The sequence below is a fragment of the Aphelocoma coerulescens genome, chromosome 8, assembly GCF_041296385.1.
Source record: "Aphelocoma coerulescens isolate FSJ_1873_10779 chromosome 8, UR_Acoe_1.0, whole genome shotgun sequence".
Classification (NCBI taxonomy): Eukaryota; Metazoa; Chordata; class Aves; order Passeriformes; family Corvidae; genus Aphelocoma; species Aphelocoma coerulescens.
This window is the reverse complement of record NC_091022.1, coordinates 9118411-9141374: the sequence shown is the minus strand read 5'-3', so window position 1 is coordinate 9141374 and position 22964 is coordinate 9118411. Positions and strand designations below refer to the sequence as shown.

General features: G+C 47.2%; 1 protein-coding gene across 3 annotated transcripts in view; it reads left to right on the top strand.

Annotated features, from left to right (window-relative positions):
* Window positions 1-22964, top strand: part of RGS4 (regulator of G protein signaling 4) — a 124770-nt gene that overhangs the window by 92057 nt on the left and 9749 nt on the right. For 2 of the 3 annotated variants that reach the window (XM_069023810.1, XM_069023805.1), the window contains exon 2: window positions 1389-1551. The gene's annotated coding sequence lies outside the window, so the exon portion shown is untranslated. Of the gene's footprint in view, window positions 1-1388; window positions 1552-9656; window positions 9672-22964 lie in introns of those variants that run through there. The other variant, XM_069023809.1, reaches the window with a different exon arrangement.

Below are 22964 nucleotides of genomic sequence, written 5' to 3'. Positions count from 1 at the left end.
ACTTCATTTTCAGTTTCAGAGTTGGCTTATGCATCATACCATGCATATTTTAAACTGGCTTTAACCACAGCTGTGTTTAATAATTTATTCTGTCTTTTACAGATAAGTAAATAAATATAGACTGCATGATTTTATTTCACTTTTCTGCACCGTGGTGGTCACATGAGCTTTTTTGACCTGTTATGTGTATAAAATACTGTCTGTGCTCGTCTGCCATAATAAAACATTGTTGATTGTAGCCTCCATAGTCCATCTAAGCTGATTCAGGAAAGATTTGGGGCATGAAACATCACTCAGAAGTGAATTATGAGTGGCCACTGTGCCAGGCAGCTTCTAGATGGGGATGAGCAGCTGTCAGTCACCTCTTTCAGCACCCACCAGGCACAGTCTGAAGGGCCTGTTCAACCCACTCTTAAATGACCTTAAATGGGTTTTATGCCTTAGATGCTTGAATTATTCCTGTACTACACTGCAGCAGTCATATCAGCCCTGACTGCAGCCGTGTGCTGTGCACCTCCTGAGAATTCACTTGGAAAGCTGGAGGAGTGGGGAGAGGGAGGGAATAATCACAAATGGGGGAAAAGTCTTTCCCACACACACACACTTTTTTTTCCCCATTAATAGAAAGCTAATATTAAATCTAGGCCACGAGGTAGCCAAATTGCCTCCAAGCCAGTCTGTGTTTTGTCAGTGCTGCTGCTGGTGCTAATGAGCATCCCTGTTTTGCACTGTAGGCTACAGTAGTTATAGCAACAGTATTAATGACCCTGGAAATGCTTCTGGGCCGTTTTGGGTGCTGCAAGATGACGATATAGAAAAACAAATGAGTTATTTTAAACCAGAAAAAGCAGACCCAGAATACTATGTTGATGACATGACTAGAGATCTAGAAAGCTCTAAAGAAATTTGTGATGAGAACCAAATGTTCTGATTCCCAAATGTTTCTCTAACCACTGAAATATATTAACAAATCTTTTGAGAAGAAATCTACTGATTTTTAAGCCCCCAAATCAAGATTCTCTCTGCAATGTGAGAACAACATTGAGTTAACGTTCCATTACTTCTAGAAATACAATTTTCAAGAGTTAGATGAATACAAAATGTGTTTTCTTAATAATCTTCATGTGACACAAAAGTAAAATTGAATAGACCATAAAGTGCAGGATGATGAGGTGTCCTGATCCATTGGGCCTTCCTGTTCTTTGGCTGAAAAGTGCCTGCACTGGCTTCTCTTAGTGCTTGATAAGGTCCTGTCACAGCTGATGATCAAGTCATGCTTGATTTGTATAGACACAATAGCTGCCCTCTGTGAAAGAAACATTGACTGACAGCGTTAGCAACAAGGGCATTGTGCTGTACACTGAGAATGTCATGTTTCTTTTTTACAGGGAGTCACTGAGAGATTCACTGAGGCTTTCAGTTCAGCTGAATAGAAGTGCAACCCCGACTGAGCAGTTCAGCTCAGCACAAAGAACTGGCGCACAATGGGAAATCCTCCTTTGTTAGTAATCCCACTGCATCTCTCTCCAAGGTGTTTTCCTCACTTCCCAGGTAAGTGTAAACTTTGCCTCCTCCGTTTCCATGCTCAAGTTCTGGCACTGCCCAGGCTCCTCCACAGCCAAGCTCCAGCAGTGTTCTTATTCAAATCCAGTCTTACCAGTAGGGCTTTTGTGGGGATAGGTTTCTGCTGATGGGAAGCAATATTCGTCTTTATGGGAAGAAAAGCAAAAAAACCAAAACCAATAGAGTGTTTCTACTGTCCTGTGAGGAAATAAGCATGGAAAGAAACTTCACTGAATTTCCATATTTCCTTTTCATATAAAGACATTTGAGGAGATGAAAATTAAAATTATATGTTTTGAATTAATTTGGTTTTAATAAATAATTCTGCTCTTCAGTGACTTCTGAACAATTTATCACTCCTCAAAATTTATAGTTGTTTATTTCTTACTGGAAGCCATAACTGGACCTAAAATTTAATAATTATATGATCCAAGTTATGGTTGGATTTTTTTATCTCTTGCCCACAAAACAAATCCACAAGGAAATTAGTTTTATTGGAAATGTCGAGTAGAGGAGCTCAATGTCTGCTAATTCAGCGAATTTGTTTAGTGGTGCACTTAAAAGATTCATCCCAGGGGAGGGGATTGGCATTTGAGATACTTCAGTTAGATAAGGAGAAGCATTGCGACACCTGCACACAGCTCACTTGAAAAAACCTCCTTTGTTGTCTCTGTTTAAAAGGAAGGAAACAAAATTGTGTTGCTTCAGATAAGGAGCACTGACAACAGGAACATAACACTTTGCGTTTGGGGTCTGCCAGCCAGGCTTCTCAAAAGGACTTTTTAAGCCATCCCTGATGAAAACCCAAGAGTGGCGCAGGCTTGGGAACCTTTGTATTTTCATCAGAACTTCTGCCAGGGAAAGTGTTTACATCTGCGCTAAACTGAATTAATTTATTTTGTCTTTTGAAAGGTCAGAATAAGAAAGTGAGTCTGCAAAGTTCTCAGCTGTATTCATTTCCTGCCTGGCCCGTGGTTCCACGGCCGGCATCTCTGATTAGTGCTATTTACATATGACATATATTACTGTCACCATTAATCTTCAGGAAGCCGCTTCCTCGGTTGAGCCACGCGGTGTTTACAGCCAGCTCTGACATCAGTGCTCATTAGGCAACGGCGTGTTAATGACCACCTTCCGGAAGGGCTTACCTAGGACACTCACAGGCCTTTCTTAAAATGTGCTTTTTTCAGTGTAGTATTCACAGGAAATGCTGAAGGCGGGAATGTTCTCTAAATCCTGCCCAAAATATCCTTCCTACTGGAGTTCTGCACTACTGGATTTATTTCTGTCTTATAGAAACCCAGAGGGACTCCTCACATGACAACCTGTTTTTGGTCTGTTTTTTTTTTTTTTAAAGAGAGAGATTTTATCAACCCATGGAAACGGTGCAAACAGCAGCAAGTATTGGGCTGAGAGTTTTCTGGTCCTTCTGGGAAAAGCAGCAGTGGGACTGTTGCTTAGTCATGCACAAGAGGGCTGTGATTCCTAATCCACTGACTATTAACTGTAAAATCAAACTCCTTACAGCAGACAAGGGAATAAAATCTGTGTTGCATCAGGACTGAGTCTGCTATCGCTGAACCACTGCGTGGTTTAAGCAGAGCCAACATGCTTCATGTCAGGCATGTCCTCACTCTGCTTTTCCAGTCGAATTATCATGAATGCCTAGGGATGCTGCAGCTCAGGTTGAGCTGCCAGGGCAGGCATTGTCAAACATCCACAGTGCAGAACTAGGGACACTGTAAGGAGAGTTTGATATTAAAAGGGCAGCTCTGCAGAGGAGAGGGCTACCCCAGGGCTAGGAGAGCACTCAAACAGGTTTAGAAGGCCACACCTCGGTGTTTAGGCTGAAGTTAGGCAGGGCCTGGGAGCTCAGGTTCTGCTGTGAAGCTGCCTATGATGGCTGCAGTGTTGCATCATGTGCTCTCACAGTGTAATTAATATGGCACTGATGCAGAGACACCTCATTCTGCCCATTTAAAGCACAGCAAGGGTTTCTGCTGTAATATTTTTTTCAGCTTATATGTTATTATATTTTATTGTTACTTCTTCCTGATAACACATTGTTCTCACGTCCTGATTTAGCTGAGACAAATAGTCCTAGGGCTTACAAAGTGGTGTGGTGGATTTCTCATCAGAGCAGTAAAAAATTCTTACCCAAAAAACTTGAAAATATATAGCTAAATATCCACATGAATATGTAAATGTAGTCTCTTCAAAGTCTGTCAAAAGAAGACAGCATTTGAAGATATAGAAGCTACATGTCACTCTGATTTTTCTCTTCAGTAATTACCCAAAGTTGTTCGCCACAAAAATTAGGTAAAAATACTAATGTTACATCACATTTCAGTGAAATCTTCAGAATGACTGAGAAATTTTCCAGGAAGGTTCAACTGGTTTTTGAGGATTGAAAAAGGCTGTATTCTAAAATGTAAGCTGGGACAGTTTTATTTCCGAGATTATGAAAGTTTTGCAGTAGTAGTTTTCTTTTCCTACTCCCAGACTTAGAAATTTAATGGGGAGGTTGGCTTCAAGGCAGGGAAGCTCCTTGTCAGTCTTTACCAGTCAGTCATAGCCTCTCTTCCTCTTTGCTAATACCAGAATTTCCAACAAAAGCCTTCAGTTACCAGGCATCAGAGTACCAGCAGCTTATCCAAAACTGCCATCCAATTTCTTCTTTGGATTTGCAGGAACCCTGAAGAAAACTTTCTGGTTATCTAACACAGTGATAGGCTGAGGGCTGTGAATCTTAGCGAGCCTTCAGGGAAGCTTCAGACATAGCAGAGATAAAGCTTTGCTCCAGTAAAGTCCTTGTGTGAGTGTTTAATTCCAGTCGTGCAAGAAATCTTATCTGATTCATTCACTGTGTTGTGTTGGAGTCTGTGTGATCTGGCAAAGATCTGAGACATTTTGGGACACAGCAGATGTGAGCAGCAACACCAGGGACAATTGAACCCATCCTTCATTCTGCACTCTAGGCAGCAGGATGGATTTTATTAATTCCTTGCTGTCACTCGTGCTGTTATGACCATGACAAAAGACCTTGCCATTTGGGCACTATCCATTCCTTGAATTTTTCAGGCTTTTAGCCTGAGTCATGGCATGCTTCATGATTATTGTGGGTTTGCTGATACATTTCTTAGCTTTTGCACGAGTTGTCCTTGGTCGCCTCTGGTTTTCACACCAGATTCTCATCAGGCCCAAGCTGCTGCTCCTGTCTTTCTCCTCTGAGTTTTTCTGCCACAGCTAGAATAATTGGACTCACTAAAATAAGTTTTGCAAAGCTTGCCAAAAATGCTTCCTCAAAACAAAGGAAACATGATATTTGCACTTTCAGTATGCACACTAGGAAGGGAGCTGTTCTAGTCTCTCTGTTCAGTGAAAACAGGGGATCATTTATCAGCTTATGCTGGCAATTTGATAAACATGAAACTTCAATAAGTTTGATATTGCTGTGGTCACCAAATCTAATACAAATGTTGCACTTCATCTGTTGCCAATCAGCCTAGACTGCCTGAGGACAGACTGCTGGTCTGAAATGTGTCCTTGTGGCATGTAGGAAATAATTTCCATTCCACTTTGTAGTGACCACAAGCCAGTTTTCATAATTCCATGGGAAGGTCTGCAGACCGGGAGACCTTTTGCTTTGCTTGATCCACAAGGGCCTTTGAAACGGTAATTTAGAGATTGTCACTGAGGCTAAGTAAGTATTTTTTTCACCTCAGAATGGTCTCCAAGTTTAAAATGCTTGCCTTCTGATTATCAAATTCCAGCCTCATCCTGACGGTGTAGAAACATGGCACCCAGAGGATGGACACATGGGCACCCAGCTCTTCCAGCGCCAAAGTTAGGCACCTCAGGTGATGGCTGATAGTGGCCACGGCTGTCCCGGTACTCCCTCTGTTGGAAAAGTTCTGGCATGTCCTTTCTCCTTCAGAAAAACGGGACATGAACACCTCTGCCTAGGAATCAACATCCCACATGCTCTCCAGTCAAATCCAAAAGAGCTGCGTGCATCCCTCTGCTGCTGGTACCTTCCACCCTCCCCACCTCCCACTGGTGAGGGGGGCTTGGATCAGTAGCACTGCACAGAACAACCTTTCTTAAGGACTAAAAAATAATCAGTGCAGTAGTCTGATCTTTTGAAAATATTCTTCCCAGGTGCTTCCCTGGTGAAAGGAGTCAGTTGTTTGGGATTTTCCAGGAAGCATGGAGCCCGACTTCCAGCACAGGGCATGAGCTGAGGCACAGCCATGGAGGGCGCAGGACTGCAGCTCCCGCTGTCGCCCTGGGCACAGCTCCTCCCTGCCCTCCCACCCTCCTCCCTTTCATTAGCACACTGGATTTCTTCTCTGAAGGTGGTTTAGCCACAGCATGCCCTGTCAGGGTTTCCCCCGAGGTTTAGAGGCCTCTGTCAGCAGGGTCAGACCTGCCACCAGCAGGAAGAGCAGCTTTGGTACCCCCATGTGTCCATCCCACAGCCCCAGCAGACCCCTGCTGAGTCACAGAGAATCAATTTGGTTGGGGAAGACTTCTGAGACCAGCGAGTCCAAGCTCTGACCCAACACCACCTTGTCAACCAGACCATGGCACTGAGTGCCACATCCAGTCTTGCCTTAAACACCTCCAGGGCAGCGACTCCACCACCTCCCAGGGCATCGAATTCCAGCATCTAATCACCCTTTCTGTGAAGGAATTCCTCTGAATGTCCAACCTAAACCTCCCCTGGCACAGCTTAAAACTTTGTTCCCTGGTCCTACCACAAATAGCCTGGGAGAAGAGGCTGAACCCCAGCTGGCTCCAACCTCCTTCCAGACTTCTCTGGTACCTGCAGTTTTGCTGTCTGGTTCACACGATGTGACGCTCCTTGTCAGCTGTCTGGAGGGGACAGAAGGGTTGGCCCTCTTGACTCTGCAAACTCAGACCACCAACCCTCAGTTTAAAGATCATCTGTATCCCAGAACTCTTCTGTCCCTGCTGAGAATGACCTGGATGCTCTTATCCCCTGCTCGCTTCTGATGGATCTCCAGTATCCAGAGCTGAGTGATCACGCACTGGTTTCCTGGTTGCCCTCTTCCAATGACAGACCCATCAATAACAAGTCTGCGTTTGTGCTGATGGCACAGGCCCTGTTTGTGTCTCTCTCTGTTACCTTTGTGGCAGGGCTGTGCGGACGTGGCCAAAGACACAACTGTTCTCTTGATGTTTGCACCTGGAGTCATTATCTGGCAACTGAGAGCGTGCAGGAACCTGCATAATCTCAGCTGTAAAAAAACAGGTGGGCTGGGTGCTGGGGTCCTTTCCTGGCTTCTGAAGGATCATTTTGCACTGCTTTGCCTCAGTGCTTGCCGTGCTGCACTCATTTAGGTGGTGTGATGGTTATCTGAGCAGAGCTGAAAACAGGGAACCCCTGCAAGCCCTTGGGGCAGAGCCAGAGCAGACACTTCAAAGCAAAATCCCAGGTTTGTGCCTAGGACACGTGAGGGAAAGCCTCCTGTGCACAAGTGAGCCTCTCTGAAGTCTCACTCAGGCTGCTGCAAAACGTGCTCCTCTTCAGGTGCCTTATTTATCTGCACTTTCTGCTTGTCATCACTTGAGGGCAGTTAAACTCATGACAGGTCTTGCTCTAGCCAAGCGTGATTTGATCAAATTTTAGCATTTTAGCTGTTAAATTATACAAAACCCAGCAAAACCAAGGAAAAAGTCATTTCTGTGGGGCTGACTCTGTCCAGGTTGTACCAGGGAAAAAGTAGCTGTTAATCACCACCTTCTTGGGTGGGAGATGATGCTCTCCCTTTACTTGAACACTGCCTGCTTCAGCAGGTTGGCTGTTGCCCCCTAAGATCACAAATACTATGTGTAAGGTTATCCTGCAGTATTTCTTGACACAGTCTGGCCTGTGCAGGACTAAAATTCTTGGACAAAAGTTGCTGGCAAACAGTCACATGAAAAGAGTTGTGGCCCAGAGACCAGTGTCCATCTCTCAGTCCGTAACTGCAGATGAATGCCACAGCAATAACAGGAGGCTGAGTAAGTTCAGCCAAAATCAGTTTCTTGGAGAGGATGGAAATTTCATCTCTCATGCCCATTCTGAGTGACTCAGAGGCTTTGTACGGACACTGTGTCGGGTGTATGTTGGCACGTAAGAAATGAGCACCAGAGCTCTCCAGAGGGAGGGATGCAGGCTCCAAGAGGGAAGGCCAAGGTGTGTGTAGGGCCATGAGCCTTCAAATCCCAGTGTGGTGAAAGCCAGCCTGCACCAAAGTGATGCTCAGTGGTGTCCATCTACCCTACAGCAGGCACACAGTCGACTGCTGCCTCCTTGCTGTCCTTCTGGCCGCTGTGATAGTCCCTGTGCCATGCCTTCCCCTTCCTTATGAGACATTGGAACTTTTGTCCTGAATTTTTCCTCTCCCTGCGTTAGCTTTGGGAGAAGGGGTGTGGGTGATGGATGCACACAGCTCCTGACCCTGACCCTGGCCTTAGTGATAAACACTGGGAAAAATGTAAGGTGAAATGGTGCAGTGTGACCTGAACCGATACTGAAAGAATGAGCAATAATTCTGTGGCCTTGCAAAGCTCTGAGTAGGCTAATTAGCCAGGGTGATGGCATGGCTAATTGGACAAGGCTGGGTGTGGTGCTGGTACAGCTGTTCTGCTCATATATACAGGGAGGAAGCCTTCTTGATTGAAGATAAACTGCCTCTAGATCCTTCCTAACATTCCTGATTGAGGTTTCCTTTTGGTGGGGCCAGATGCCACCTGATCCATAGAAAAGATACAGGATGTCCTATCTGTCCTTGCTCTCTGTGGATGTTGAACCAGGTGGGTTCTGACCCCCTTCCAAACCTCAGTTACTCCATGAATAAGACTTGAGAGTCTTCCCCAAAACAAACAAACAAGCCAAAAAATTGCCCCCAGTGAACCAGAAAATCATAGACCAGCAAGCAGCTCAAACCCCATTGATCTGTGCCTCAACTCAGCATAGCAACTGAGGAACAATACCTTGGACTCTCCACCAGTTTGCTCTGGCACACACGTTCCAGGGGCTGCAGGTGCCTGGTTTGGCAGGGAACGTGCATGGCTCTGACTGAAGCAGGTGCCACAGATGCTGCTGCTGTGTCTGAGTAATGGGCAGAGGCTTGTGTTCCAGAGAGCAGCTGTTGAACAGAAATTGGGGGGGGTCATTTAGCTGAAGTTAAAGCAGACTCAAACAACAAATCCTCTGCCAGAGCAGCTGTGTTGCTGCAGGCAGGGCTGTGCTGTGCACACCAGCAGTGGGCAGTCAAAGTCCATCTCAGTGTCCACGCAGTGTCCACCCCACACCCGGGGGCGGGGGGGAGGGGCTGGAGATGTGTCCCCACAGCCAGGAGAAGGCAGAAGTTGTCTTGCGTTCGATTCCCCCTTGGTCTTACCACTGCCCTGGAAATTAGCACCTGACAGGAGTCTGCTGGCCAGGCAGGAGCTGGGAAGAAGGTTTAATGTAAGGAAGAAGATAAAGCAGCTTTGCTTTGTTTTCTGAGATGAATGAGGTAATTTCTTCCCTCCATGTCACAGTCCCAGCTCTTGTATTTTTCATGCTTCATTAAAAGTGCTTGTAATTATATGAGTGGCTTCAGAGGCCAATTAAGCCTTCATTTGGAGGCTGCTCTGGGTGCTGGAAGCCCTCCATTAGCCTGGGCTTCTGCCAGGGAAAAACACTACATAGTCTTTAACAACTGTACCAGCTCCTATCTGCTTAATGTTGATTTTCCTATTAAGTTCAACTAATACTTTTCTAATTGTGTGAGCTGGGCCTGAAGCCAGGCCCGGTGACTTTTGCCAGCTGCTTTCAAGGCTGAATCAGAGATGAGCAAAACCCTCCGGAAGACTTCCCTGCGCACGTTCGGCCCCATCCAAACAGCGGCTGCTCTCCCCAAAAGTGACTCAGGCTCTGATTCGTGCTGAGGAGCTGCTTCCCAGGGCAAGCCCCATCCAGTCAGGAGATGTGGATGCCAGGGAGCACACTCAGCAGAGCACCAGGAGCCTGGCACTGCGTGGAGCTCACCCCACGAGGTGCCAGAAAGGATGCCGTGGATTCAAAGGCCAGCCCACATCTCTGCTTGCCGGTGAGCCACAGAGCAGGAATTACTGTGTGGGTTCTCTGAGGCAGGTGATACAGTACAAACTGCCCAGCAGAGGATATCTACAAATAGAAGGATATTCACAGCTCTTCCACAACGTGGAAGGGAGGATGCTGACACGTTAGTGGGGTAGGAGATTTCAGTCAAGGAGCTCAGGGATGCCATTCACCTGCTGAGAATCTGCTGCTCACAAGAGGGTGGTATGACAAACCTTCCAACCCAAACCGTTCCACGATTCTATGAAATTTAAGCAAATGTATAAACTCATTGCTGACTAGCAGTGAACCTAAGCACATCTGATTTTATTTAATAATTGAATTGTTTTCTTTAATTAAAAATGGCCGGGCAATTAAATAATTTAAATTTTTAAATCTTATTTAATTTCAATTAGCTCTGATTAATGGCTATTCCTTTGAATCAAAATATCAGTATGATAGAAAGCACTAGTTTTGAATTTTTCATTTTAGGAACATTACTGTCTTTTAACTTTAAAACCCTTGCAGCTCTAATACAATTAATATGTGCCAGTCACATTTTAATGCCTTACTACATCCTAACACCGACAAATGCAAGAGACTCCGAGCTTGTGTTTGGAGCTGATTTGCTTCTGCAAAGCCCCATGTTGGAAGCCCCTGTGGGCCTGGCTGCAGCCAGTCATTCACAGGGAGTCTGGGCTGTGTGACACAGGGAGTCTGCTGGCCAGGGCCCTGGGGTGACAGCAGGCCACCAGAACTCACTGATAGCCACAGGACTCCCACGTGCTTGGACTGTGAAGATCTTTTGGAGCATTTGTTCCTCAAGAGTTTATTCCTTTACTAAAGCAGAATTAAGATTTGCATGTTTGAAATAGGAAATAAGGTCTAGAAGCCAAAATCATATTTCTTTTCTTGAGCATAAAGATTAAAATTTAAAAGGCAGCCATGTGACAGGTTCGAAACCTAATTCATCGTGGAATTTCTGGCAGCAAAACACGGCTCCTGTGTAAGGTGTTTGGTACACAGGGAGGGAAGTTTAGAGAGCTTGTAATTCACTGCAACACAGCACTAGACATCCAAGGAAGTCATTATTGTAGATGGTTTCCTGGTAGCATAAAGAAGCAGGAGGGAGCTGGGCCTGTTTCAGAGCAAAGTTGAAAACTCTAATTGACTTTTACTCACTGGGAAAGAAGATGTAGCATGACAAATGGCTTTGTGGTTTGAATCATTAAAGACCAAAGAGAGAGTTGCTGGCTAATGGGGCTGTACTGGGCAGAAATGGCCGTGTTTGGATTGCTGTGAGCAATCTGCAAGATGTGCTCATAAAGCACAGGAGGAGTCAGCAGGACCCTGGCTGGCAGCACTGGCCAGGCGGGAAGAGAGGCTGGAAAGGATCAGAGAGGAACCGGCCAGTACCTGATGGTTGCCATGGCCCCTGGGAAGAGCACAGCTCCTCACAGGGACGGCAGAGGTGGCTCAGAGAGCAGATCAGTGTATCAGAGCCCCTCAGGGCACTAACAGGCCTTGGCTGCCCCGACCAGCCCCACCTGGGCCCCCACCCACGCCCTCGGCTCATGGACCAGGGGCCCTGTTTAAACTCAGGCCTTGAGCCACGTTGTGGGGTTAGTCTGCCTCCAACCCCATCTCCTGCTAGGCCTCCCTAAATGTCCCCTGCCCTGATCCATCCCAGGGCTGTGGGTGAATCACTGGTTGGTCCCTGTGCAGCCTGCCATGCTCACGTGCTGTGGGATGGTGCCCTCAGTGAGGACACAGCCTGTGCTGGGGCCATCCTCAGCTCCTGGCCTGTCCCCCTTTATGGAGCATCTCCCCTTCTGCTGCCTCCTTACACAGCACATTTTGCATCACATCCTCCTGAGAAGGTCACTGGAAGTCTGCTGAGCTGCAGAGGGGTCATCAGACAAGCCCTGGGATGAAGGAGCTGCTCTGTCTTTGGCCTGTCACTTGGAGGAGAGGTGCCTTCCCCCTACAGCAGTCAAAGACATTTCTTTGATGAAATAATAAGATGTGAGTCCAGTGCTCCTTATTTCACATCATACACATCAGCTCTAGCTCTTGGAAGAAGTGATCTCAGAAATAATCCAAGGGTCAGTTTTCTAACATTAGGCTGGAATTGTCTTTATTTACTTTTACAAACTTGGCCAAAGCTCAAGGCACTCTAATGCTATGTATTCTTCAGTAAACACAATTAACTGGAAACTCAGAAACACTGATATCATCTTTTCCCTTTGGACTGGTCACTGCGAACTGCAGTCTCTAGCCAGAAAATCAACTTCCTTTTCCCCCAGGGCTGCAGAGTAGCTGGAAATCCATTTAGTAAAAAAAAAAATAAAATAAAAGTGAACCATTTTGATAATGCAGCCTAGCCTGGCTTATGGCAGTGGTCAAAGGGTAACAGTTTTGGAAGAGTGGGAAGGTCAGGATTGTACAGACCCAGTGGGTCCCTGCTATTCAAAAAGAGCTGGGTGTTTGTCCCTGAGGCAGCCAGGTGGGACTGTTAGGAGCAGGACACACCATGCACCCAACATTCAGCCACAAATCTCCATAAATGTTAAAACTGTACTTTAAACTCCTGTTTTACCATCTCCCCAATAAACCCTCTCTGAAGGAGTGAAGAAAGGTGATCTAGAGGCTCACCAAGCTCCAAGACAGAGGCAGATAAACTATACTTTTAGTGGGAGCTCTTCAAAGTGGTGTTATAAGCCTTTCTCCAGGTGATCCAATCTAGTATTTCATGATTTTACAGCTGGAAAAATCTTGTCTGCTGCCTAATTTAATCCTTACTTGCTGCAATCAAGGACAAACATTTCTTGTCCTTACCCAGCATGGACACACTAACAGTTTATCATCTTCCTCTCTCTAACTGCACCCTTTTATGGCTGTGATGTTTAGGTGCTCCATATATCCTTACCCTGTGTCCCTTTGTTCTGCAGGACTTCTAGATTGAACAAACTCTCCTTCTTCCATCCTACCCTATAGGTCTGCAATCTGGACTCTTTCCAGTTGCTCTGCAGCCCCCTTGAGGAGCAATACCCATCTTCCAACCTCTTACTGAATGTCTGAAGGAGGCAGAGCACAATGATTATCCCAGATGTAGGTGTGTAAGAGATTTGTAGCAGAAATATTAAGGTTGAAGTGAAGCCTGAATTGTAGTGCATGTAAACAGTAGGGGAAAAAACAACAGGGTGAGGATTAAAAGGTGCTGATAAGGTTGAGCACTGCTCCCAGAACCAGGTTTCTAGGATGCCATTCCTGGTTGTAAAACTGAAGAATGTGTTTATGGCATAACCAAAAGACCTGCACTCTGGTCAGGTCACAGCACCAACAAGGCATCACAAGATCCCACATCCTGCCCAGAGAATGGCATGGAGGTTGCAGCAATTCACATACCACTGCTTTTCCTGATGGGCCATCAGGAAAGCAAACCTGTCTAGACTAGGAGAAGCAGAGTTTAGTTTAAATTTCAGTTTAAATCTGAAGAGTTTAGCCTGTGCTGTTGGTGGCAGGAAGGGTACTGTGTACAGCTTAAGACTCCCTTTCTGCACACTGTCCTGTGCTCTTGGCAGCATGGTCCCAGCCTAGTGGCCTTTTACCCCTGGGAAAAAAATTTGTCTGCTAAGCCATGTAGCTGATTGAAAGTGTCTGTGTGTCATCCATTCATCCTGCACTGACCTTCAGCAGCCTGTCTTTGTTCATGGCACGCTCTGCTCTCCCTCCCCTCATTCCCTGGGCAGCATTGCTCATGTTCTAGTTCTCTGTGCTTTTCCTCATTACCAGTCTGTAGTTACACTGCTTCTAAGCCCTGTACATGCTAGATGCAGCACTGCCTTTCCATGGCTGAATATTTGGGGATTCTGGACTGGTTAGGAAGGGCGAGGGTGTCTCCAGACAAGCTTCTGGAGGTTTGATCTGATGTACTTGCTGCTAAACAAAATATTTGCTTCACTGAATTGCACACCCTGGATAATTAGGCCAGTTAGTTCGTCAGTGGAGGCTGGTTGCAATAGTTATGTTTCTGTACCAGTACTGAAACAGGTTCACTGAAAATGCATTAGCAGCTGCAGAACACAGAACAGCTGGATAAAAATCTGATCAGGAGTTTTGGCTGGGAGTAATTTCCATGTCCTTATATAATAATACCTGATTTGGGGGTTCAGGGTCTGTTACTGTTTTGTTGTGATACCAAGCAGACATTGTTAGAGTGAATTATTTGCTGCAAGACTTTGTTGGTCTAGGGCTGAGGGCAGCATATCTTGCCCCTGCCCTCTTAAGAATATCTCTAGGCAATACATGAGAGGGAAATTGAAGTGGGGAAAAAAACATCCTGCTTTTAGAGCTGTCCCCATTCCCCTTCCAGTATGTACTGCACATTACCTTGTGTGACTCATACAGAACAAAGACAACCCGGATTTTAGAGATAATTTCTTGAAAATTTGAGCCTACTTTGGTCTCTCTTGTTGTCAGAGTCCAGCTTGCCTCCTGTACTGTACTGATGGGGTTTGGACCAAGCATGCATATACTGGAAAATTCAAAAAGCACAGTGGAGTTCAGCCTTTATTATCCAGGATCTGTAAGTAAAGGCAACCCACAGCTGGATGCAGGAAAATGGAGGAAAAAAGCAAACCCACTCTTGTCAGCACCAGATTTCATGAAGCAGCTCTGTGAAGCTCAGGAAGATCACAGGTGCTGTACTTTGGTCATGAAAGTACACAAAGTGGGTGTCATCTGTCGACAGAGCCTTCTCCTTCCTAGTATGAGCATCGTGGTGGGGAGTCCTTTTTGAAAAGAACACTAACCCTGGGGATGTGGCACCAGGCTGAAGATGCTACAGTGGAATATGCTGGCTCGAGGGCAGTGGGTTCTTGAGTAGGAGCAATCTGACCCTTCATGAGAAATGCCTTGAGCCATGGATTCAGGGGTTAGGGCACTGCTTGAGCAGGTCATGCCCTTGGCCACACTCCTGTGACTTTAACCTTTTGTGATGGGGATACAGCTGGTAAGACAGCTGGCCTCTGTGCCTCCTGGCTGGCCTCCTTCACATCTCAAGGGTCGGAGTCTGCTTCAAGAGGCACTCATTAACCCTCAAAGAGAAAAGTCCTGTTTGAGCACAGTTTTTGCTTGGTACAGAAAGTATCCCAGTCCTCACTGGGAAGCTGCAGCAGAACAGCTCTGCAGACCAATGAAAACATGCTCAGGATGGTGCCTTCAGATCACTGTACCACAAGGATCTGAGCACCAGCGATTAGCAGGGAAACCAGGAGGCTCCAGGGCTTGTTTTGATTTCTGCTCCATCCTTCCAGTCTAACACACTTAGCACACATCAGGGAGCAGGGCAGGGAGACACTCTGTTCTCATATCTTGCAAAGTCAATCAGTTGCATAATATGAAACACTGAAGCAGCAGGGACGTGATCAAGTGCAGAGAAGGGACATATCAAGCACTTTATTGTGGCTCTGGGAGGGGTGGGCCAGGCCTCTCTCTACTCAACTTACCTTTTCCAAACTGCCTTTTGAGCCTGTTTTGCATCAGCTGCCTGTCACTCTAAATACAGCTTGGATTTCAAGGTAGCTTCCCTGGAGCCCTTGCCTACCAGAACAGGAGGGATAAGCACCCCCTGAAGCCCCCGGAGCAATCCAGAGAGTTTAAATGAGCCACTTCCTCTGCATTATATTCACAGCAGGGCAGGAATTGCTCAGGGGCTGTGCAGGGCTGTGGGGAGAGGCAGCATGTGTGTGAGACAGGTGAGAGACAGCACCAGGGCAGGGGGCCACCCTGTTCAAAGGGCTCCACGAAGGGAGGGAAATGGCCTTTTTTCTTAAGATAAGGCTTAAATTCAGAGCTCCTGCAGCTTTTGAGAGGTGTCTAGGCAGCTAATCTGCTGAGTGCAAGTAGATTTTTCCCTATGTGTGTGTGTCCTCCTGCAGCCAGGAGTACTTTATGCACCATCTGAAGGAGTGTGAGCGCCAGGGATCGGGGTATCACGGCAGCCTGAGCTCTTGTGTTTCCACTCTTGAGCCTTCTGCTTGTCTCTCATCAAAAAGTGCTTAAAGATTTTACAGTTCTGTGGTGCTTATTCAGGGATCGAGCTGCAGATGCACAAGCCCACAGCAGAAGGGACAGACCCTCTGCACGTGGCAGAAATTGCAGCACCCTGAGGGCGAGCCTGAAAAAAGACAGGGAGAATTGCCTTTTTGATGGTGGCTTAGGAAATGGCAGATGCCCATTCTGCTCTGTCCCGGTGAAAGGTTTGATGTGATGGTTTACCAGATGCTCTGCTCACCTGCTGGCAGCTCAGCCGCAAATATTTTGGTTGAAGGAAGCAGGGTTAAAAGATGAACAGCAACAAGGTATGTTGAAGGAAGAAGGGGCAAAAAGAAATCATTCCAATAGGAAGCCTTCCAGGCATCTGCCATTGTCACAGGCAATTTGCTTCTTTGCCTAACAAACAGCAAGAGCATTTGCTGTACAAAGCATGTCTGAAAGCTGTGGGAGTATATAGTGAGGGGCTTCTGGGTTTTCTTGTTCCATTTTGAAATTCGTCTCTCATCCTTGTTATATAAGCACTATTTTTAGCTGCTCCTACTCAGAATATAAGTGATTCTCCTGATGCATCTCAAGCACAAGATGACAGTAAAGATGGTTGGGTGTTGCCGAGCTGAAGAATCATTCTGGAGCCCATGTCTGGCACAGTTCTCTTAGAGATCCTACTACACTGTCCTGAAGCTCTGGGGCGCTGCTTTCAGCTCACTGTGACCTCTCTTGCAGGTCAGCAAGGCCACTCAGCTCATGCACATGCTCCCTCCAGAGACAGCTGAATGTCCCTGGAGATCCTTGGCTGCTGGACAGTGTTCCCAAAGATTGTCTTGTCCAGATGCTGTGGGACGTGTCCTCCTCCTTCCCATGGCTCATCTCTGGGGCCTCTCCTCACAGAGCTTCCTGCCCCTTCTGTACATCACTGGCTATTCTTTCCCTTTCCAGCTCTCACGACCCCAGTCTTCCCCATTCCTAACCAGCATGTCTCCATTCTATTTCGCAGCCTGGCCTTCCCTTTGCAGGCACCCCAAGATGCTGGTGCTCACAGGACAGGGAGAAATACAGCTGGTGTGTGGTGGCAGCACAAGGGCAGGACATGTCCCACAGAGCAGAGGTGAATGCACAGGGCAGCGTGGCCATGGTGTGAGGCTGTCTCAGTGACACAGGGAGAGGACAAGCAATGCCCAGGCAGGATTTGCTGGCTGATGGGATATTGGGCACGTTTTTAGGGTCATCTAGTGCTCTGTGTAACAAACCAGGGTCTGTGTCTGGCAATCCTTTCCAGGTAGGACAAGGCCATTAGGGAAATAAAGCTGAGTGGCAATCTCATGTTAGATTTTGGTGAGTGAGGGTTAGCTGGACTGACTGGGACTGCAGCATTATTTCACAAAATGAGGAAACACAATTAGTCACAAACTGCAATTTCTTATGATGAACAAATATGATGAACATCCCGTACTTATGGAATATAAAACTCTTTGTGCATGGTGGCAGTCAATTTATACCATGATAATAGTGAGCATTGCTACTCCTTTGAGTGTGATGCACATCTTTAGAGCCTCCTTGTCTCTCCAGTGATCAGAGACAGTGTCCTGGAGCTGAACATACTCTGAGGAAGTCCAGGTCCATAATGTGCCTTTGTGGCTCCATTTATAAGGTTATCCAGTGGAGCATCTCCTTTGATTTTTTCCATTACGTCCTTGGGACCACAAGTCCTCTGTGGATGACAGTTTAGGATTGTTGCAGGAGGTGTTGGTCAGATTCTTGTGTCATCCAAGTGATCCTGTGTTAGATGAGCCAGTTATAGATATACTGCAGGCTTGATTCTAAACACATGTAGAAGCCCATATTTTTTCCTTTTGTGTTAAAACTTATTTCTAGCTGAAACACCAAAGCACATTCATGTGCGCACATACCGGAGGCTCACCTGCTGAGCCAGTAATTGCAGTCTTTAGCATCCAGCCTGCATCTGGAGTACCAGAAAGACTGGTTTCAGAAGAGACACTAAAATCTCAGCCACTTGCATCCTGCTGAGACGTTCAGAAGGATAAAATGTAACAACGTGAAGCAATTATTTCCTTTTTTTTTTTTTTAAAGTAGAAATTTCTAAATGATAAAGCATTAAATGTTGTCACTGAGCATCAGCTGCAGGGCACAGCCATGTACCATGTGCCATAGATTTTGCTCACAGCTCTTTCTATATCTTTTTTTTATTCTTCCTCTGTGGCACAGTGAAACTCAGGTCTGCTTGGATTTTCAACACTCCTGCAACATAAATTTTCAATAGCAAGACGTCCTGACAAAACAGGGCTCAGCAAGCAGGGCTGTTTTCCAGTAGCCTCTGCATGTCTGTTACACACGGTATGCAGTCCCGTGTAATCGGCCTCTGCGGCAATTCGCATTTTCCCGGTGTAGTAATTCCATGTTTTTGCTACACTGGATGGTTGCCACTTGGCAATGTCATTTGTCTGAGTCACCCCCAAGAGAGAGGTCAAGAAACTTCAGGCGAGGATCAGCTGTTGTCAGTGTTTCCTCTGCTCCCTGTTTGTGAGTTTTAAACTAGCTGCACATCAGGGCTGACTGATCCGTGTGATACCTGGCACTTTTAGAATTGCCCCTCAGGCTGGGGCCACATGAAGACCTTTTACTTCTTGTCAAGTCAGCCCAGCCGTTGCATGCAGCACGCTGGCATCACACGGTGCCTTTGAAAAGATGCTGTCTCTCTGCTGCAGCCGCTTGTCCTTGCTTTTGTGTTTCTTTAGCCTGCAATCATGACTCTTGCCACCCCACTCACAGGCATGTCAGACATCACCTTTAAAATAACAGGTATACCCTTGAGCCAGGCATTGACAGATGCTCGCTGCTTCCAAGCTGCCTTTTGTGACTGGGCTTAGAGAACTCAACAACTACACTGTGACTGGAGCAGCCAGCAACTGTGCTTAGGACACAGAGCCATGACCTCACTGACAAAACGTCCCCTGGGCTTTGCAGTAGTCAATAAACCTCTAGCTTTTGTTCCCTGGCATGGGCCTTGTGGTATGGCACCTCTAATCCTGCTAAGCTGTCACTGTGAAGATAAGAAGGAAGGGAAGAAGAAAGGTCCATCTGAGGTTAAGACAGTAGATCCCACTAGATCTGCAGTGATGAAAGATTTAGCCTTGTAGCTTGTAACTTCTCATCCTCTGGCGCTTGTCTGGGCAGAAGATAGCTCACTCACATTGAAAGGTTGGGCTTTTTAAAGCTGGAGAACAGAAGCCACTGCACAGCTGGGTTGCTAGGGTGCAGAAGGCATGAGAAGTGGTTTTGTTGCACACTGTACATAAAGACATCTTAATTTCTGACGTATCAACCCTCTTCCTGCCTCCCTTTATGCCTCCTCCTCCTCTATGCCTTAGGGTGAAGCAATCAGCCCACAAGTGAGAGGTGTGTGCCAACGACTGGCTGTAAGCAAATGTGATTGATGGGCCTACAGGGTCACTCTGAGCAGTCCCACCACAGCCCATCCCAGCTCCTGGCTCAACAGGGGATTTCCCAGTCAGCCTCGAGCAGTAAGTGCAAACAGCTCGGGAAGAGCAGGAAGGAACACAGAACTGTGTATTTAAATAAACAGCAGCTCGGTGTTCATTGCAAAGACAGTGAGTGTCTCCCTGTCTGGGGCTGCGCAGCCCTGGGGATGATCCACACGGTCTTATGCCAGCTAAGTGCAACTGGCTTGCACTAAGATTATTGGAGGAATGGGCCAAAGAGCTCTCAGGACGAAGAGTGGTTCTTTTTCATTCATTTTAAAATAAAACAGGACTGGAAATAAGCCATGATTTCTGATTTTCCCCACAGCATTTTCCTGGAGAAGCTGGAAGCTCATGGCTTGGACTGGTGCACTTTTTGCTGGGTTAAAAACTGGCTGGATGGCTGGGCCCAGAGAGTAGTGGTGAATGGAGTTACATCCAGCTGGTGGCTAGTCACCAGTGGAGTTCTCCAGGGCTCACTGTTGAGGCCAGTCCTCTTTAATATCTTTATCAATGATGTGGAAGAGGTGATCGAGTGCACCCTCAGCAAGTTCGCAGACACCAAGCTGGGTGGGAGAGTTGATCTGCTGGAGGGCAGGAAGGCTCTGCAGAGGGATCTGGACAGGCTGGATCCATGAGCCAAGGCCAAGTGTATGAGGCTCAACAAGGCCAAGTGCTGGGTCCTGCCTTTGGGTCACAACCACCCCATGCAGTGCTCCAGGCTGGGGCAGAGAGGCTGGGAAGCTGCCCAGTGGAAAAGGACCTGGAGGTGCTGGTCAAGAGTGGGTGAACAAGAGCCAGCTGTGCCCAGGTGGGCAAGAAGGCCAAGGGCATCCTGGCCTGGATCAGGAGTAGTGTGGCAGCAGGACCAGGGCAGGGATTGTTCCCCCTGTACTGGGCACTGGTGAGGCTGAACATTGAGTGGTGTGTCCAGTTCTAGGCCCTTCACTACAAGACGGACATTGAGGTGCTGGAGCATGCCCAGAGAAGGACAATGAAGGTGGTGAAGGCTCTGGAGAGCACAGGTCCTACCAGGAGCAGCTGAGGGAGCTGTGGGTGTTTAGCCTGGAGAAAAGGAGGCTCAGGGGAGACCTTATCACTTGCTACAACTGCCTGAAAGGAGGTTGTAGCCAGGTGGGGGTTAGTCTCTTTTCCCAGGCAACCAGTGTCAGGATGAGAGGAAATGGCCTCAAGTTCCACCAGGAGAGGTTCAGTTTGGACATCAGGGAGAATTTTGTCACTGAAAGGGTGGTTAGGGATTGGAACAGGCTGCCCAGGGAACTGGTGAAGTCACTATCACTGGAGGTGTTCAAGAAATGACTGGACATGGCACTAAGTGCTGTGGTTTAGTTGGCATGGAGGTGCTTGGTGAAAGGTTGGACTTGGTGATCTTGGAGGTCTTTTCCAGCCTCAGGGATTCCTCATGATTAGTCTTCATGATTACAGTGGTTCCCTACGAGGGGGTGAGCTGTCCAGTCACAGAGCTGTTAACCTGTTGATCAGTGCAGGAGCACTATTAGTACGGACACTAGCAGGCCAATCAGAAAAGGTGGTGATGTCATTGATACCAGTTGACAGGTTTTAATGGAAAAATAGACCTTTTCTAATGAGCTTAATAGTTTTTTCATGAGGGAGTTATGGCGGTGAAATAGATTTATAAGTGAGTATGACGTGCTATCAATATTTGGCTTAAAGTGTCATAAAATCCATATTAAATGGAATAAAAGTGGCTAAATGAGACATTTCAAAGTGGTTTTTGTATTGAGAAAGCATCAGTGAACAGCCATATGTTGACTTGGTTTGTGGTCCAGTGTTATTCAAACTGTCTTAGTGATTAGCAGGAAATGTTTAAGAGGCTGTTAATCAAAATGGATGAGGAGACAGATTCGGGAAATTGAAAGGAAAGTTACTCAAATAATAGATTTTCCTGTGGTCTGATGGCCATGAAGAAAGAAAAATAGCCATGAAAAAAAACAAACAAACAAAACCCAACCCCCCACACCAAAAAGCAACACTTATTTCATTAGCAAATCCAAACCAGGAAAGGATAAAACCCATCCATTTGGGCTGAACAAAATTCTTCCTTTAATACAAGCTTTTCTTCTGGGTAGTAACAGGACAAGTAGGCAGCCCAAAACCTTGGGGTTGAAGCAAAGAAAAATACGACTCCCACCACGCCCTCAGAACAATGAGGAAATTCCAAGCCCTTAGAAATGACAAAAGGCCACTGATGTTGTAGGTGCACATATAAGTAGAAAACAACTGAGAGCATGGAAAAATTGGATGGATTGCATGTTTGGTTATATGAACTGCTTGAAGCTGGAGCTAAGGAAGGTTCCAAATGAACGTGCTAACATGAACAGAGCATCATTTCAGAGAAGAGCAGGCTCATCAAGAAACCACAACAGCAAACTAGAGCTGCTTTGCCTTTAAGAGTTCAATTCTGCCTTGTGCATGCAACGCAGAAAGTGGACTGGGTCAGCCTGGAGGTACATCCATGCACTTGAGAAAGTTTCCGTGTGAGCAGCAAATTACCCATATTGCAGAATGGTGACTCATTGCTCCCGTCAGGGCTAATCTGGGAGGAGACGGCCGCTCCTCAGGCTGCCTCTGGGGGCTGCTTTCTAGAGCCATGGCTATGGTCATGCATGAAGGCAGACAGTGCATTGCAGAGCCATGGGAAAGGACAATTCTCTCAGATTCTGCTGTGGGACAGTGTTTCTGGGAAGCCCAGCACTGGCTGGGGGACCCTATGGGGACAAGCGTGGCCTCATCGTCTGTCTCTTAGGGAGGTCAAGCTACAGTCAGTGCCCTGGGACAGGAAATGTGGCTGCATGAAGTGTCAGGCACAGACAGGTGCCGAGTCCATTCATCCAAGCTCAGGCCCAAATGGTTCCTCTGCTCCCAGCTCATTAGCTGTAATTCACTGAAACCACGTGCCTGTGTGGGTAAGATCCAGGCCTGAGTGCTGGAAGGAAACCTACCTGCTATCAGGTGTACTGGAGAAAAAATCAGTGGTGGGTGGTTGCACTGGAAGGGGTTTTATGCAGAGAATGCTTGGGGCTGTGGGGGAAGCAAATCAAGGAGTTCAGCAGTCCAGGTCCCCTCCTCACAGCAGAGCTCAGCACTGGGGCCACTCACCTGGGCAGAAATGTCACCAGAGAGAGCTGCTCATGCAGGGCTTCTGCAGCCTGGGGCTTTGGGGACCAGTGCCACCCCAGCTGGTGCTTCTTAGTTGTGTGGGAGCTGCTCCAGTTCCTCACCAATGCTGCCAGAGGTGTATTGGATGTGGATGCCCACAGGAAAGATGTGTAGTGCCCTGCCCAGTGTCCCCCCCATGCACCCGGGCATTTGCTCGCCCAGTCCCAAGGTGCCTGGCTGGCTCTGTGAGATGTGAGTGAAGAGGAACAAGAGTGGGTCACAGCCCCTGCAAGGCAGGCTGGGGAAGGCAGCCGTGACAGGAGAGGCCCTGGCCCAGCAGCACATCCTCACAGCTCCCATGTCATGCCCTCCCGGTTTCCAGTGACGCAAAGCAGCAGCATGTTCCTCACGCGCTCCCATCCCACGGCACGCTGCTCTGGGGTGGGAAGGGAAGGGGCTGGGGTGGGAGGGCAATAGCCTGTGGTAGCTCAGCTCTGGGCAATGACCACGGAAGCAACAGCGGTCCTCGTGTGCCCTGCCTCCTCCCACGGGCTGCCTCTCGGCTGCGGCGGAGCCGGGGAACACATCCCACACGCACTCGTGTA